This window comes from Pelodiscus sinensis, chromosome 11, assembly GCF_049634645.1.
Source record: "Pelodiscus sinensis isolate JC-2024 chromosome 11, ASM4963464v1, whole genome shotgun sequence".
Taxonomy (NCBI): Eukaryota; Metazoa; Chordata; order Testudines; family Trionychidae; genus Pelodiscus; species Pelodiscus sinensis.
In genome coordinates this window covers 26,119,481-26,136,303 of record NC_134721.1, presented here as the reverse complement: position 1 = coordinate 26,136,303, position 16,823 = coordinate 26,119,481, and the positions used below count along the sequence as shown (strand labels likewise).

Sequence of the window (16,823 nt, the reverse complement as noted above, 5' to 3'; positions counted from 1 at the left end):
AAAAAGTTAGGTTGGCATAGTCAGTGCTTAATTTGTAATAAAAAAGATGCCAGGGCTCAAGCAATTAGGTGCTGAGGTTCAAGCAGTTTTCTTATTTTCATAACCGAAGCAGCAAGTCCAGGTGTGCCACAGCTATGAACTGCCAACCTTCTAAATGCAGGGACTCCATACCAGTACAAATTAAACACTGAGCTTAGCTAAAGCATTTAAGGGTAAATTCACAGCCCTGAGCACCAGAACTATGCCACCCTAATCGCCTCTGTCTTTCAACCTGACTCATGTTGCTTGGGGAGGCAGAACTCCTACAATGGTGGAAGCAGTTTTACAACAGCATAGTAGATGTGCTGCTCTAGTGTAGACATGCCCTTACTGTAGCAAAAATAACCTTCGGGTAGTGAGCTGAATCTGTCTTCATCTGGTAGTTCTTCACTGCTCTGTGTAAAGGGAGTGAGTCCCACAGCCTCAGATATGTGCTAACTTCTCTCTCCCCCCAGCAATAATTTTGCTTTTTGTTGACCGTCTCAGCAGAAAAACCAAACAGTAAATGTGTATGAACGTCCTGTTAAAGGGTGTTCCTTTTGGGTCACGGACAAAGCACAGTGGGGGAATGAGACGCTTGCACTGCTGCTCCCTGTGCTGTATCAGTTCTGTGGATGAACAGAAGAGTCTTTAGTTTTCACAAATGTCAATTTGACACTTCTCACCAGCTCTTAAAAGAAAAGGCAGATCTTTGTGGAAACATGTGGTGGTTCTTTGTTTTGTGAATGCGGCACTCTGAGAAGCACTTTTGAGATTGTCTGGATCAGTAGAATTTTCAGTGCTAATTGGTGTCTACAAGGTGCACCTTCCTTGTTTATGCAAGGAAGTAGTTTTCCTGTAGCTCTCACCTCTGTTCAGAATTAAATGTCTTGTATAGAATGACAACAAGACAGAGCCCAGGGTGAGTGTTCAAAATAAGAACTATGGGGTCATCTGAAGTGCCACGTTACTGAAAGATTGATCCAATCGGGTCACCTGCAAGGCCAGGTTACCAAGGCATTGACACTGTATCCATCTCTCAAAATGTAACCAAGTCATTAGCTAATGACGGAGCTGAGAGGTACAAAGGGCCTTGGAGGAGGATGGCATCTGTTCAGAAAATGAACATGAGAGGAATATAATCAAGGGCACTAAAGCAATGAAGGGAAGTGTGAGAACTGAGAAGTAAGACACAATATTGCACCTGCCAAATGAGGCTCGGCGTCAACAATTTATTACAGTCATGAACCATATCGAGGAACTGAACATAGGAAAATGAGAGGAATTATGGCATCTGAGGGACCATCCCATAACTGGACTCCCCTTACGTACATCTATATAAGAAGGACAGAGAAAGGTGCAATGAGAAACAAGGCATGAGGAACTCTAATACTGTCATTATTAATATGATAATATACTCACCACTCTGGAAGTATAATAATCGCTCATGGACAATGGGCTCAAAGGGCCACACTTCTGCATCTACTTCTGCATCGCATTTTGTGGCAACTGCATGATTTCTAGCGCACCCATGACCATGTAAACAGTAACTAAAATATGCAAAACTTACTAAAAAAAAGTTGCCCCAAATGAGAAACTGCCAACCTAACAAGCTATGATCATACTCCACAGCCACCTTGAGAGAACAGAATTTAGAACAGAATCATATGTCCCCAGGCTTGGGAAAATTATTTCCAGAGCCAAAGGCTTTTACTGAGAATAATGCACAAATTTCCAAACAAATCTGGAGGCTCTTAATCTCACTATTGCTGCAACATGGAGTGAAGGGGAGTGAATTTTTGGTTAAAAGAATCTAAGGCATACAATTATTGTTTATATTGTGCTGCACCTGTGTATGGTTAAAACAGATACAGATGCCTGTAAACCTCATTTGTGAAGTGGCACTGCACATTTCCAAATAGGTATCCCTAAGAATAATTTGTCCTTTGTTGCTTGGCGATGACTGACATAGGAATTCACAAATATAAGAGGTTTGATGTGAGCATCATACTGCTCTGCAGCATGCTCTGGGTGTTCACAGCAGTGCCAAAGTGTCTGATATCTAGAGATGGCACAAAAGGTCCAACCATTACTTTTGGTACAGAGTTCTTTACTGGGTGCTTTGTGAAACAAAATTGCAGTGGCTTTTACCACATTTAGATTCTATTTAAAATTAGCACAGAATGCTAATAATTTTTACCTATGTGGATGTATCTGATCTCATGACTAAATTACAGCTGTCAAACGATTAAAAAAGTCTTAATTAACCATGAGTGTAACATAAATAGTTGTTTAATCACACTTAATTAATAAAATACCAATTTAAATGTAAAAAAAACAAATACTTTGGTAGCACTTTAAAGACTAACAACATGTTTTGTTAGTCTTTAAAGTGCTACTAGACTATTTGTTGTTTTTTGAAGTTTTTCCTGTTACAGACTAACTGGGCTACCCCTCTGAAACAATTTAAATGTATTATGAATATTTTGGATATTGTCTGCATTTTTAAATATACTGACTTCAGTTACAACACAGAATGCAAAATAACAGAATGTGTTATTGTTTAACAGTGTGATTAAAACTGATTAATCATGACTTTTAAATCCAGTTAATTTGTTTTGCATTAATTGTGACTGAGAGCCTTAGACTCCATAGATGACAGAGAGAGTCTGTTGCTTAGTAAACTGAACTGCAATATTATTATTTTATTGATTTTATACTTTCCTGGCAGCTCTATTGTCATAGGTCCATTAATGGGGTTGCAATTGGCCCTCTATTGTCACTTCACAAAGCATTCAGCCGAGGGCATCTTTTTACAGTAGGGTGACCACTCCGGCTGTGTCCACGAAGAACAGGAATAAATGTTTCGGGTGAATGAGATGGGTTTTACCAACAGAAACAAAAGCAGGACTAGGACGTAAGCCAATATTTGCATTTTCTGTATCATTCGATCCAGCTTTCGCTTTAGCTGGCTGCAGATCGGCTTGTCAGAGGGGCAGTGGCAAAGGGGGCACGTTGCACGTGACGGTATCACTAAAGGCCCCGTGAGCCTTGTGACAGCGCAGGCTGCAGTGCTGGGTACGCACCTCACCGTTCAGTGCAACGTGAGAGCTGGAAGCAAGGCCAGTGAGTGGGCCACCCGAAGGAGGGCTGGCTGGCTGGCCGGCCGGCCACATCCGGCGCTCACCTGGGGCTGAGGAGAACCAGAGCTTATGGGGTCCGAGGGAGAGGAGCTGCGAGGGAACCAAACCCATATGGGCACCAAGCCCCCGCCCTTGCAAATGGAGGGCAGGGCGCGAGCCCGTCTCGAGGGAGCACCGCACAGGAGACAGCTTAGCGCAGCTCAACACATCCACCACCTCGAGCATCCTTCCCCCTCCCCCCGTCACGTGGCACGCGCTGCCGGCCTGGCTGCCCTAGTAACAATGCTTCTCGCGGCCATCCAATCAGCGGGCTGCTGCCGCCGCAGAGCCAATGGGAAGGCAGGGGGGCAGGGGCGGGGCCAGGCCTCAGGGAGGGGGCCGGGGGCTGTCCTGCTCGTCGCCGCCATTTTGGCTACAGAGAAACAAAAGAGGTGAAGCCGCCGGCTGCGGGCACCGGATACTCAGGTAACTTGTCCCTCCCGCCCCTGCTGGGGCCGCACCACCCCTCTTCCGGTAGCTCCCCCCGGTTCTTGGGCCCAGCCCCCGTTGCCAGCCCTCATAGCGGTTTGGGCGGCCGCGCCCGACCCGCCCGGAGCCAGGGACGCTGACAAACCGCTCGGTAGCCTGGGAAAGCGGGGCCGGCCTGTGCAGGTTGACGCTCCTCCCACGGGGACCCGGCCCGGGCCAGCCCAGCTGAGCTAAGCGGATCCCCGCCGCTCCGGGGTCGGGCTGTGCAATGGGCCGAGTCCGCAGAGCCCTGGCCCGCGGCGCTGCTGCGGCCGCCCAGATCCTGTTTCCTCGCGGGACGCGGAAATCCCCAATAATTCTCTCCCCCCCCCCCCCCATGGGCCTTTCATCCGCTGCCTAGTTCTGCCTTCCCTGCTCCACCCCCGACTTCCTCTGGGCACCTCTCGTGTGGCTGGCGTTGGTGCTGCGCCAGGCATCCACGGAAACATGGGCCCGCCTGGTCCTAATGTTTGGCCGACGTAACAGGGAAATCACTTCCTAAAATGCCTCAGTTTCTTTGCGTGCGGACTGGCTTCTTGTTGCACCGGTTTCCACTCTCGGTATTGAATGTTTCTCTGTAGGGGGGTGGGAGCCCTTTAAGCGCCCCAGCATCCTATCTTGTAAGGAGACAGTTCAGTTCCTCTTTTGTCTTCCCACAAACAGCGTTGGGACATTTGGTGCTAGTTTCTGGATGTCATCAAATAGGTAGGCAAAACCCCCTGAGTTTTACGAAGAGTGGTTTTATGCTCAGACTAAACGTGGATAATTTCACTCCTTAAGCAGTACTGTTCAACATTAACTGCTAAAATAGACTGGGGATGAGGGGCTGGGTTTTTTCAGTATAGTGGATACAAATTACATTTAATATTTATTTCAAAACCACCGAAAAATTACAGAAATGCAAATAAGGTAATTACTTCTCTTGCGTAAGGCAACACTTGTCGATTTCAGTGCATATTGTTAAATCGTGGTTTCAGTGAACAAAACCTGTTCTACAAATGTTTTGTAAAATCAAGGTCTCACAAAATCAAGGGAGGGTGTAATAGTGTTCTCAAGTACAGGGGCAAAAAGACATTTGGATTAAGTGAGGTTTTGTAATTCTGGGGTTCATAAAATGTGGTTTGTGTTGTGTTAACATTGCTGCCAAAATAAACTCCAGTTGTAGTTATGTGCAAAACAATCCTACTTTCCACTTTGTCTTCTCTAGAAAGAAGGTGTGTTTTCAACACACTGACACATATTAAAATACACGTTTATTTCCTGGTTATACACTGAATTACTGTATAGCGATGGGCTTTGTCCTTTTTGTATGATACAGTGGCCAAATATATTCCACAGTTATTTCAAAACCAGTATTTTAACAAATGAATATTGTATTCTTGTCCTTTGAATATTCCAGAAAAGCCATGAGGCGAACTTGTCTAAAGAGACAGAGTTTTGGGAGGCCTTTTTCTTATGACAGGGCATCCTCATTAGAAGTCACCCCTGTATATATCCGTTCCACACTAAAGTTGTTGACATTTGTAGGAACTGATGTGTTAAAGTCCTTTTATTCCCCTCTATAAAGCCTGTGAAACACTCCCCCCAATTTGCTTAAATGGAAGTCAGATGCAGGGAAAAAATTCCCAGTTTTGTTTCCCTATAAGGGTATATCTGCACTTGCACCCTCGTTCGAACTAGGGATGCAGATGCAGGCATTTGAAATAGTCAGTGAAGTGGAGATTTAAATATCCTGTGCTTCATTAGCATGATCTCACAGATGCGCTAGTTCGAATCACAGCTGATTCAAACCAGAAAGTGTGTGCTGGGACACGTTAGTTGGAACTAAACCCCTTGGTTCGAACTAAAGTTACTCCTCAAAAAATGAGGAGTTTGGTTTGAACTAACATGTCCGGAGTGCACTTCCTGGTTCGAATCAGCTGTAATTCGAACTAGCATGCTGGAGAGATCATGCTAATGAAGTGCGGGATATTTAAATCCCCACTCCATTGACTATTTCGAATGCCTGCATTTGCATCTCTAGTTCGAGCTAGGGTACAAGTATAGACATACTCTAAGTCCCAAGTTTTTTTGGAACCTATCTTGGATTTAAAGCAAGGATGGCCTGTACTTAGTTTGTCTCTGCAACTTAGAACTTGTGTGTGTGTGTGTGTGTGTGTGTGTGTTTTGTAGTTTAGAAAGCTTCACCTGCTGAATAAGATCAATTTTCAAAATCAAAGGGTGTCTGAAGTTATGTGGCTATAAAATCATGGCAGAGTTGCTGCTAGGAATATGTGGGAATTGTGCATGCTGAATGTGAAGCTTAGAAATGATCTTTGACCTGAGTCGACTCTTTTATTCATGTAAAATTCATTGGCATTTTTGTTTTGTATCAATTTTGTAAAATGTACAAATCTCACCCCATTTACAAGTTATTTACAATTGAATATATTGTCATTTTAAAATAAAACAAATAGCGGTTACTTTTGTGTATCTTGCTTTCTGTTATATTTTGGGAGTATTAGCTTAGAAACTGGCTAGAAACATATAATACGTATTATATATTAACACAGTTCCCTCTCCCTAACTCGTTGGAGAGGAGAATTTTAAATTTATCAAAATACAGGACTATGTAGCACTTTAAAGACTAACAAGATGGTTTATTAGATGATGAGCTTTCATGGGCCAGACCCACTTCCTCAGATCAAATAGTGGAAGAAAATAGTCACAACCATATATACCAAAGGATACAATTAAAAAAATGAACACACATGAAAAGGACAAATCACAGTTCAGAACAGAAGGACAGAAGGTGTATGGGGGGGGGGGGGGAAGGTAAATGTCTGTGAGTTTATGATATTAGAGGTGTGGAAAGGTAAATGTCTGTGAGCTAATGGTATTAGAGGTGATAATTGGGGAAGCTATCTTTGTAATGGGTAAGGTAGTTGGTGTCTTTGTTGAGCCCCCGTGGAGAGTGTCGAATTTTAGCATGAATGACAGTTCTAAATGAAAGTGTCATACATTTAGAACTGTCATTCATGCTAAAATTCGATGCTCTTCGCGCGGGGGGGGGGGGGGGGGAGGCTCAACAAAGACACCAAGTACCTTACCCATTACAAAGATAGCTTCCTCAATTATCACCTCTAATACCATTAACTCACAGACATTTACCTTCCTTCTCTCCCCCCCCCCCCCCCGGCATCCCCCTTCTGTTCTGAAATGTGATTTGTCCTTTTCATGTGTGTTCATTTTTTTAATTGTATCCTTTGGTATATATGGTTGTGACTATTTTCTTCCACTATTTGATCTGAGGAAGTGGGTCTGGCCCACGAAAGCTCATCATCTAATAAACCATCTTGTTAGTCTTTAAAGTGCTACATAGTCCTGTATTTTGTTTCAGCTACACCAGACTTAACATGGCTACATTTCTATCACTATTAAATTTATCAGACACCCACTTGCTAGAGGTTTAAATATAATTTAGTAGTGGATAGCCCATTCTTTCTCATGCATGTAATTTTCAAAGTCAAAAAGGTTGACAACTTAAAAATTGGATATAACAGTCCAAAATCTAAAAAGAAGTTTTTCAGCTTTGCCTATAGCCATTTCCTTAATTTCATACTGACTCAACAGATATTCTGTGTTTCAAGAGTGCATCATAGAATGACAATCTTACTACCCTGAGCAGGATTGAGGAGCAGCACTCTAGAAAGAATTTCAGCAGTGGGGTGAGACTTGAGTGTCCCACTAGGGATTAAACAAATTTTCCTTCAGACTAATATAACTAGCACACAGGAGCGTAAAGAGATTGCGTATCTAGAAGGGCAAGTTCAGTAATAGTGTTGGTTGGCTTTTACATTTGTACATCATAGTATTTATCTATACATTTGCACATAAGAAGCTTATAGTGAAGGGAGTAAGTTGCAGATGTTCTGGAAACTAATATTAAACACCCAAATAACTTAAATGTCATATAAATAAGAAAATCATTTATTTATACAGGCCAGTTTTCTCTAAGGCCACATCTGTGTTAGGATTTGTATTACAATAGCACCTAGAGCAGCGATGGGCAACCTGGGCTGGTGAGTGTGTTGCATCTGTGGCCCTCCTTCATCTCAGTGGGTCACAATCTCCCCAGATAAAGTATTTTTCTAACTATGCGTGCATGCCTAGAATTTGTGGAGTACAGCGATTGAACCATAGGAATACGTTGAAAGCAGAGGGAGTCCCTGGTTCTCACAGTCAGTGTTGTGTGCAGTCAGCGCACACTGCACTTTGCATGCCCTTGCTTTAAGTACATTTCACTTTCATAATACTAAATAACATGAACTGAAACAAGCAGAATCTGGCATCCCCACACATGCCAACAGTTTAAAAAAAATGTCTCATGGGCCACCCACTGCTCACCACTGATCTAGAGGGTCCAGCCAGAATTGTGGGCTAAGTTGTGCTAGATGCTATCTGTAACATAGGATGGTCCCTTGTCTTGAAGAGTTGAATACAAGAGCTTGGTGGGGAAATGATTTCCCCACCGTTACAGATAGGTAGTAGCAGAACTCTGAGCCGAGTTATCCTGAATCACCATCTTGTGACCTGTCCACTGGACCACACTACCTCCTTTTATTATCATTGGTTTTATTATCATTACATGTGGGGTAGCAACACTGTGGGAGTATTAATATAGCATAGTGGATGTTACATGCACCTGGAAAATGGCGGGGGGGGGAGACAGCCAGTTTCTGCCTGCCACCTTGCTCCCAGGGAGCCAGCTGCCACTCCATGTTACTGCCTCTGATACATAGCCAGCAGCGCAGGGTAGCAACTGGCTCCAGGAGCAGGATGGGAGCCTGTGTATAATTGTGAAGAGTAACCAATAAATCCAGACTTATCGGTTAACTGTTTAAAGGGTTATACTTTTACATCCCTAGTATGGAAGGCTATCCTACAAGCATGTTTAATATTGTTTCATCTAACTCTGGTAAGAATTGATCTAGAATACATGGTGTCCAAAATTGTAGCCTCTTCCATCACTGCTTCTACTAGTAAAACTCACTTGGTGGCTATAGTGGGAAATTTTATGGAAAAAAATCTTGGTATAGACAAGGTCGCAAGATAGGGTTTTTTTTTTCATTTTGGTATAGTTCATTTTAATTTGTTGCAATCTTTAACATTATTTTAAAAATTATTTTTTTTCAGGATCTCAATACAGATTGTGTGATTTGACATGTGCCTTTGATTTTTATTGTGTTTTCTAGTGTGAAACTTGTTCAGTAACTAAGAATGTGATCTAAAAATTCAGCTATCTGGTTAAATAGCGTATTCAATATTTAAATGATCATTTTTATTATATTTCTTTGTTGCAGTGTTATTAACCATGCTGCCTTGGTAATTCAACTTTTTTATTTAACTCTGAGTAAGAATGTTAAATTGCAATTATCTGGTTCATCGTGTAGTCGATGCAATTTTATCCTCTCTGCTATTAGTAGATATGGGGGCCTTCCGCAGAGCCACTGCAGGAGCTGGCCATTTCCCCCTAGTACTGGCTCCTGTTCCTCCCCTCCTCCTCCTCCTCCTTGCTGCCTCACATTCAGAGGTAGAAAGAGGGGAGCGAGTAGATGAGAGCGCCATTTGTCTGGGTAGTTGAATAGTCGACTACTTGCTTACATCCCTAACACTGAGTTAGGAATATGGTTTAGGAAATTGGCATTGTATACAATCTGTCCTTCTATTCATAATATTAGGGTAGATGCAAAGCCTGCTGGGTTTCAGCTAGGTGGCTTAAAAGCTGGTTTCCCCCCCCCCCCCCCCGCACCATCTCCACAGTGCAGGGGGAATGGACAGGGGAGGCAGAGGCACAATGGGATACTCGATGCAAGCAGGGACTGAAGCAGTCCTTGCTTGTGACGAGTCCCAACAGCTGCACCTCTGCCTTTGAAATGTAGCAGGAGCCGCAGGTGGCTCTTACTACATTTCAAAGGCAGAGGCACATTGGGGATAGTGAGTGCCCCTTTCCCCCTTAATCAGCTAATCGAGTAGTCATTAGAATTTCTATTGACTACTCAATTAGTCAATAATCAAAATTTAACATCCCTAGTTCCAGAGCCAAGGTCAGTTGAGATAAAGGAATATTGTGTTCTTGTTGATTATTATGGCTAGAGTTTATCAGTATTTTTCCATTACTTTTGATGAGTTTCTGCTAAATCAATCTTAAGCAGTCCCTTACCAGATTAAGATGTGTGATTTGTGCTTGGTGTGCAGAGGAGTAATAAAATAAAAATCCTTCTAGTTTAGTTCATTCACTTGTCTATTGTTTTATTTTGCTGATGGTTAGTTGTCTCTATTGGCAAGAGGTGTGATTAGTATCTAGGCAACCCAAGTCCAGCTAAGCATCTCTGCAACCTGCTTCAAGAGATTAAAATTTTCCATCGCAGGGGAAGAGGATTTTTCCTTTCTACCTAAATTCCTTCACCTGCTTGTTGTTTTCTGTTCCAGATTAATATATTTTTGTAATTATGCAGGAACAATGTGTAAGATACACTATATAACTATTTAACTACAGTTTTTTGTGTGAATAGTTTTAAGGTATGTTGAGATGTGTCAGTGCAGATTTTGACAAACATCAGGATTTTTTGTTGGGATTTTTGTTGAGGTAACATTTCATTTTTATTTGTTTAAAAATTGATCGCTCTATCCTGTTCAGTTACAAAAATTCATATTACCAAGAGAGAGCATGATACGTTTACAGTGCATGTCCACCGCTGTTAATATGCTATAGGAGCTACAAACCGTTTTGATTTGCCAGACAGTGGTTTAAAATTCACTATACTTCTTGAAAGTGGAAGAAAACAAGGTTTGCTAAAATTAAAACTCTATTGAGTGCTTGTAGTCAGGTGCTTGGCTACATATTTCTGGAGGCATTGATTTGATGGCTTAATCACTAAAGGTTTTTTTTTAACTTCCTGCTTCACACAGCAATGGTTTTTTGTCACGAATATGTCTAGTTGTGTTAATGATTGTGGTAGATCTAATGTGATAATATACTAATCCTCAGAATGGATGAGAGTAGTAGTCTTGCTTTGTAAATATATGTAGATGGATTGTTACCTTAGATGTTTGTTACATTTATCTTTATTTAATAAGTTAAAAGACCTGAAGAATTATAGCATAAGTAGCATCAAAATTGCACAAGTTAGTAAAGTATATTTGATCACATTGTTTACTTTTTAATTTCAAAATATGCTATTCAGATCAGTAATGGCCACCAGAGCCAGGGTTATCTGTGTAGAGGAAATTTCATTCTTTTCACAAAAATTAAACAGATGTCATTTTGTGCTAGTCTGCATTTCAGGCTTGTAACTTCAGGCTCTGTTCGTGTGACACTGATTTTTCTTCCAGTGTCAAATACTTGTTCAAAGACAAAATACTGGGTAGTTTAAATTTTTTGTGAGTCCGCAATAAGGATGTTAAGTATCATGTAATTGACTAATCGAATAGTCGATGCATTTGTGGGGTTTCAAAACGGCAGTACAGCATGGAGCCCGGGACCCTGGTGGGCTCCATGTGGCACAGCTGCTTTGAAGTCCTCCCCTCTTTCCTCCCCCCTCCCTCCCCCTGCTGCCTCTATCTGATAGAGGCAGCAAGGGGAGAGAAGCAACTAGTTGACTATCCTGTGGACTATTCCTTAACATCCCTAGTCAGCAACACAAGATTTGCTGCTTGCAGTCTGGTGGATGGAAAAAGGAGATTTTAGGTAGCCATTTACCTAATGTTTGAACCTCTTAGCTTCTCTTCTCTGGTCTCCTTTCCTTTCATCCAGTCTGTCCAAAATTCTGCTTCTTCTCCTGTTTGTCTTCCTGATTTGCCACTTTAAGTACAAGTTCCTTGTAGGGATGTAAGCAACTAGTCAGCTACCTGATAAGCATATCCCTGTTAAGGATGTTAAATACCGGTTAATTTACTAGTCGAGTAGTCGATGGACTTTTCCTCGAGTAGTTGATAGGCACTTTCATATTCCTCCTTTGAAATGTACAAGAAACCCTGTAGGTTCTCTTGAACATTTCAGAGGAGGAATGTGGAACTCCATGTGCAGCCCTGAGCCAGCGGGAAGTCCTGCTGACTCAGGGCTCCACACTGGCGCTTCCGCTTTGAAATGGGCTCTTGTGCATTTCAAAGCAGAAGTGCCTGCATGGAGCCCAGAGTCATGGCCCCGGGCAGCAGGCAGTGTGCCAGCTCTGAAAAGTACCAAGCGTGCCCGGTGGGTGCTCTTGTACATTTCAAAGTGGAAGCACCCACATGGAGCCTTTAAAATGCTTCATGGAGCCGGGGTCATTTCGGGACTCCCCAGCTGATCCCAGGTTCCACACGATCCTGCCGTTTTGAAACTCAGCAGCAACATTTCAAAGGGGGGCAGCACCACGCTGAGCCCGGGATCAGCAGTGCGGCTCTGCCCCATTGAAATGCCGCCATGGCATTGACTAGTATATATAATGATTAAATGTAAGCTTATAATTTAAAAGCTACCTCCCACATTTATATTGCTAAAAATGTCCCAGGATCTTTAGCTTTTTAGCTTTATTAAATCTTTTACCAACTAGAATTTGTCATTTTTCCTATGCTCTATTTTAATCTGTTTTCATTATGCATAGAGGGTCTTGACTAGAATACTTAAATGGCTATGCAGTAGTATGATGCAGAAGGCTTTTACAGTATCTGAGGTTTGTCAGGAAGCGTGGGTGAATCTTTGTTTCATGTTCATTAAAAAAGAAGACTTTCTTTTAGCAGTTGATCCTGTTTTGTGTTTGGATCAATTCCAAATGTACAAATAAATCATGTGGTCATAGAATTTAATTATTACATCAGTTAGATTAATATAGTTCCTGGATACAAAAGTAAGAAATGCTACTGTTTACAAACTCCCTGCCTACTTTGTTTTCTGAGCCTTGCTGTAAGACAGGGGGCTCACTAGGGGAGCCAGATATCGCTCCTTTGGAGCTCCAGCTCAGCCCCCCCCTAGTTCCTCCTGCAGCAGGGAGTCAGTGCTGGTGCTACAACCTTGTGGCTCCCCACAAGATTGGAACGCCTATGCTGGCTTTCTGTGGGGGAAGGGGAGGCAGGGGGATCTGGTGTGCGGGGAACAAGCGGAGCCAAAAATGGCTCAGTGCACTGGCATTTTCCTTCCCCTGGCTGGGGACCAGCCTCAAAGGCACACACTTCCTGCAGGCTTCCCCTTTGCTCCCAGTCCAGCAAATGGGAGCAGTGGGGGGCTGTGTTATACAGTGCCTGCAACGTGGCACGGAAGCAAGTAAATGCCCCTCCGCACTCCCTCATGCCCAGACCCTGCATTTCTACCCCTTCACTTACCTCCTGCTGAGACTCAGCCCACTCCTGCCCCCAACCTTCTCCTGCTCTACCACCTCCCCCCCAGCCAGACACCCTACTCACAGCCTGCTTCTGCACCCTACCTCCCACCCAGACCTTGCACCCTCACCCCCTCCTGCACCCCATCCCTATCCCACTTGCTGGCAGCTCTGTCCCGCATACTTAACCCCTCATTTTTGGCCTCAACCCAGAGCCTAGAGGGGCCCAAAATCGACTAACCCTGGAACCCCAGAAGAGTAAATCTGGCCTGAGACTTTGAACCTCTCAGTCCTCCCCTGGACTGGAGCACCAGGGGAGTGAGGTGTTTCAGTTCCAGGGGGGATGAACATCACTGAAGGCTGGGGATTTGTGGAGGTTTTTTTGGGCTTTTTTGGGTTTTTGCTTTCATCTGATTTTTCTGTGGGACAGTGGCCCCTGCCCAAAAAAGATTCTCCACCCCTACCATAAATAAAGACAGTGTTGAAACCTTTTGTGGTTTTTTTGTGACACATAATATTTTACTTTATTTAAAAATGAACTCTGGCCAACAAGCCCCTAATTGGGGCCCAGCCCCTATTTGGCTGCAGCGTCATATCACTGCTGCACCCTCCATACACACCAGCCCCGAGCCCATCATACTCCTGAACCCCCTGCCCTGAGCCCCTCATACACACACATCCCCAGACTCCTGCACCCCACACATACCCCAGACTTGTGCCCTGAGCCAATCATATCCTCAGACCACCTTCCCTGAGCCCCTTATATGCCCCAACTCAGATTTCTGCACCCCCACATCCCCAACCTCTGCCATAAGATTGACAGAAGACAGCCTGAATACGTGCATGAAGCTGGATTTGACCAGTTATAAATGTGAGAAAAGAGGCAGCAACAGAAGTCCCATTAAATTAAGTTTGTGAGTACAATGTTTCATTTATGCTATTATTAATCGTTATGTCAGTTATCAGTAATAAGCTGTATATTTTCAGTCATGTAAATAGGCATTCTTATATGGCTCTTTGTTGACCACATGTTCTAAATTTTTATGTAGTTTGGCTCTTTGGTTTGAAAAGGTTGCCAGTCCCTGCTATAAAGAAAGTTGTGTCAATTTAACAAACGGTGTGATTTTAAACTGAGTTAGTTAAATTGGTGCCAAAGGTTATATTCTTATTTTGTTTTAAACTAGATGTACATCAGTTTAAGTTGATTTAGGAATCTGTTTAGGCTGTATTGAAATAAAGTACTTTTAAACCTAAACAAAAGTGTCTACACAAGGCTTTACACTGGTTTAACATCATGCCTTAATTTTAAATTAGTACATTTTTTTTATTTAGACAAGTTCTAGACTCTAACCTGTGAAGAAAGCAAAGTAACCAAGCTCTAAGTATTGTCTGATGGTATTAGCTAGGGGTGTGAATGGGTACACAGTTAACTGGTTACCCAGCATCTGGGAGCAGCCCCCTGCCAGTGGCCCGATGCAGGTAGAGGGTTGCTCTAATCTTGCAGGGCTGCTGGCTCTGGGGATTTGTCAGCCTTGCTGAGGGGCAGGGAGTGGGGGACAGGGCTGCCAGCAGCCTTTGTGGGGAGGGAGGGTGGTTGCTGATGGCCTCTTTCTCCAACCCCTGCTGCCCCTTCTAGTCCTTTGTGAAGCCACATGGGGCGTCAGAAGCAGCAGGGCTGGAACAATTCCTGCCAGCAGCATTGGGGCCACTTCAGGCACAGCCATGGCAGGTTCAGGTCGGGGCACACCAGCCCAGCAAGTTGGAATGGTCCCTTCCCACCCCTGTTTAATCAGTTAACCACTTAAACGTAATGTTTAACCGGTTAATTAATTAAACAGGATTTTACAACCCTAGTACTAGTATTAGTAGATACTTTTAGTTAAAAAGGAGTTTTTTAAACAAGTAGTTTATGTTGTCTAATTTATTGTTAAAAGTAACTTGAAAAGTAGTTTTAAAAAAAAACCTGAATATATGCCCTGTATTTAGTGTCATGCTTTACAAAAAATGCTTCCCTTCCTGTAATGACACTCTCCTCACACTCTAGTCCCAGAGCCATGGGAGGGAGGGAGGGACAGGCTTGTAGATTTTTGTGGCACCCCCCAGGTTTTGGGGTGGGGCAAAATGCGTTCAGTATGTGGGAGGGGGATGCTGGGAAGCAGGCTGGGGGTGCAGAGTCGGTGGGCAGTAGGGTGCAGGAGCAGGCTGGGGGATCTGGACAGAAGGAGGTGTATGAGGAAGATGGGGTGTATGGGAGGGAAATGTGGCTCCACTCCCCCACCGCTCCCAGGTAGCTTCAGGGGAAAGCCTCCAGGCCAGCACTTTTTTGCATTGCCATTCAGCCAGAGGGAAGGAGGAGCGGCAGCACACAGAACCTTTCATCCTTCTGCCAGGCCAGTGTTTATCAAACTGTGCTCTGCGCAGCCCCAGGGCTCTGCTAGACATCTCCAGGGGCTCCGCGAGGTTGACAAACTGGAAACATCAATAGGTACAACACATACAATCAGTGGACCGCTGGGGCTCCTCATAAATTTGTACACATGTAAAGGTCTCCGGAGCCCAAAAAGTTTGAGAACTGCTGTGCCAGGCAAAGCTTGTGAGTCAAATTTGGCCCTGGCTTGTCTAGCTCTAGTCCACAAGGGTTGGGACTCACAAGGGTTGGGAAGCTAGGGCTGCAGCCACATGGGGGGGATCTTGAGGCTGAGCATCAGCTTGGGCTCTTGATGCTGGGGTGGAGCCCTGGGCTGCATGGGGTGGATCTAAGCAAGCTGTGGACTGGATCTGGGTGGTAAGTTTCCCCATCTCTGCACAGGGTCTTCACTCAATCATAGTCTTCCGAGATAGAAAAGGCCTGAATTTCTAAAGCATAAAACAAACAGGAAAAAACCCCTACAAACTTGGAACAATAAAGACATAAAATTAAAAAAAATCAACCAAGCTCTTTCAGGCCTTTATTACACAAAATAAAGAACTCAAAAAAGGCACTGCCCCAGTTTTTCACCTTTAAAACTGTTAGGAGGTTTGATTTAACAAAGTTGCCTTTTCCAGGATTTATGTTTATCCTACATCAAGTGCTAGTTGGTACTAGGAACTCTGTTTTGAGAAAGCTGGTGGTGTACATTTAAGGTCACTTTTATGGGGTTTATATTTTATATCTGTATTGCTTTTTTATGTCATACTGTACATACAGTTGCAAAGACAGCTACACATTATCGATTTCTCTACCTGACATAGGCATGGACTCAATATGTTTTGTAATCAAAATAATTTTAAAGCATTAAAAAGGTGATATAAAATGTTGGAAAGTTCTTGAGCTGGGCAGGTCTGTGCAGAGTTACTAATAGTTCATTTTGAGTGAAAAGATTGAGGATCCCTGGTTTTGGCATTACACTACCACTTTGAAAAACGTGCTGACTGGTATGGTATTCACCATTGGAATGTCTTGTTTACTTTGAGAATAGACTGCTATCTTCTATTTAGATATCATTTATATTTATACTGGATTCCAGAGAGCAGATATTAGACTTGTCATCCTCCCCTTGTAGTGAATGTGATCCTGTAGACTTTCCAGGCACATGCCTGTGCCTGCTGGTTTCAATTTGCACTTGCTAGATTGCTTACCTTGTTCTCATTTCCATGCATGTAAAACTCTTTTTAACAGAATATAGAGGGAATTAAAGCCAGGCAGAGTTACAGAGTAATTAAAATATAAGTCATAGACCTTCTGAACATACCTTGTTATCTCAAGCATGGAAAATATTTGATCTCTTCCAGCTGACATCATTTCACTTATTTATCTGTCTGAATGCATGTGAGAGTGCAA

The 16,823-nt window shown here is 43.3% G+C and overlaps 1 protein-coding gene across 2 annotated transcripts in view; it reads left to right on the top strand.

Moving 5' to 3' along the window:
• The first annotated feature begins 3,480 nt into the window (after positions 1-3,480).
• Positions 3,481-16,823, top strand: part of IP6K2 (inositol hexakisphosphate kinase 2) — a 34,950-nt gene continuing 21,607 nt past the window's right edge. The window contains exon 1 of one of the 2 annotated variants that reach the window (XM_006130886.4): positions 3,481-3,626. The gene's annotated coding sequence lies outside the window, so the exon portion shown is untranslated. Of the gene's footprint in view, positions 3,627-4,331; positions 4,374-16,823 lie in introns of those variants that run through there. The other variant, XM_014577419.3, reaches the window with a different exon arrangement.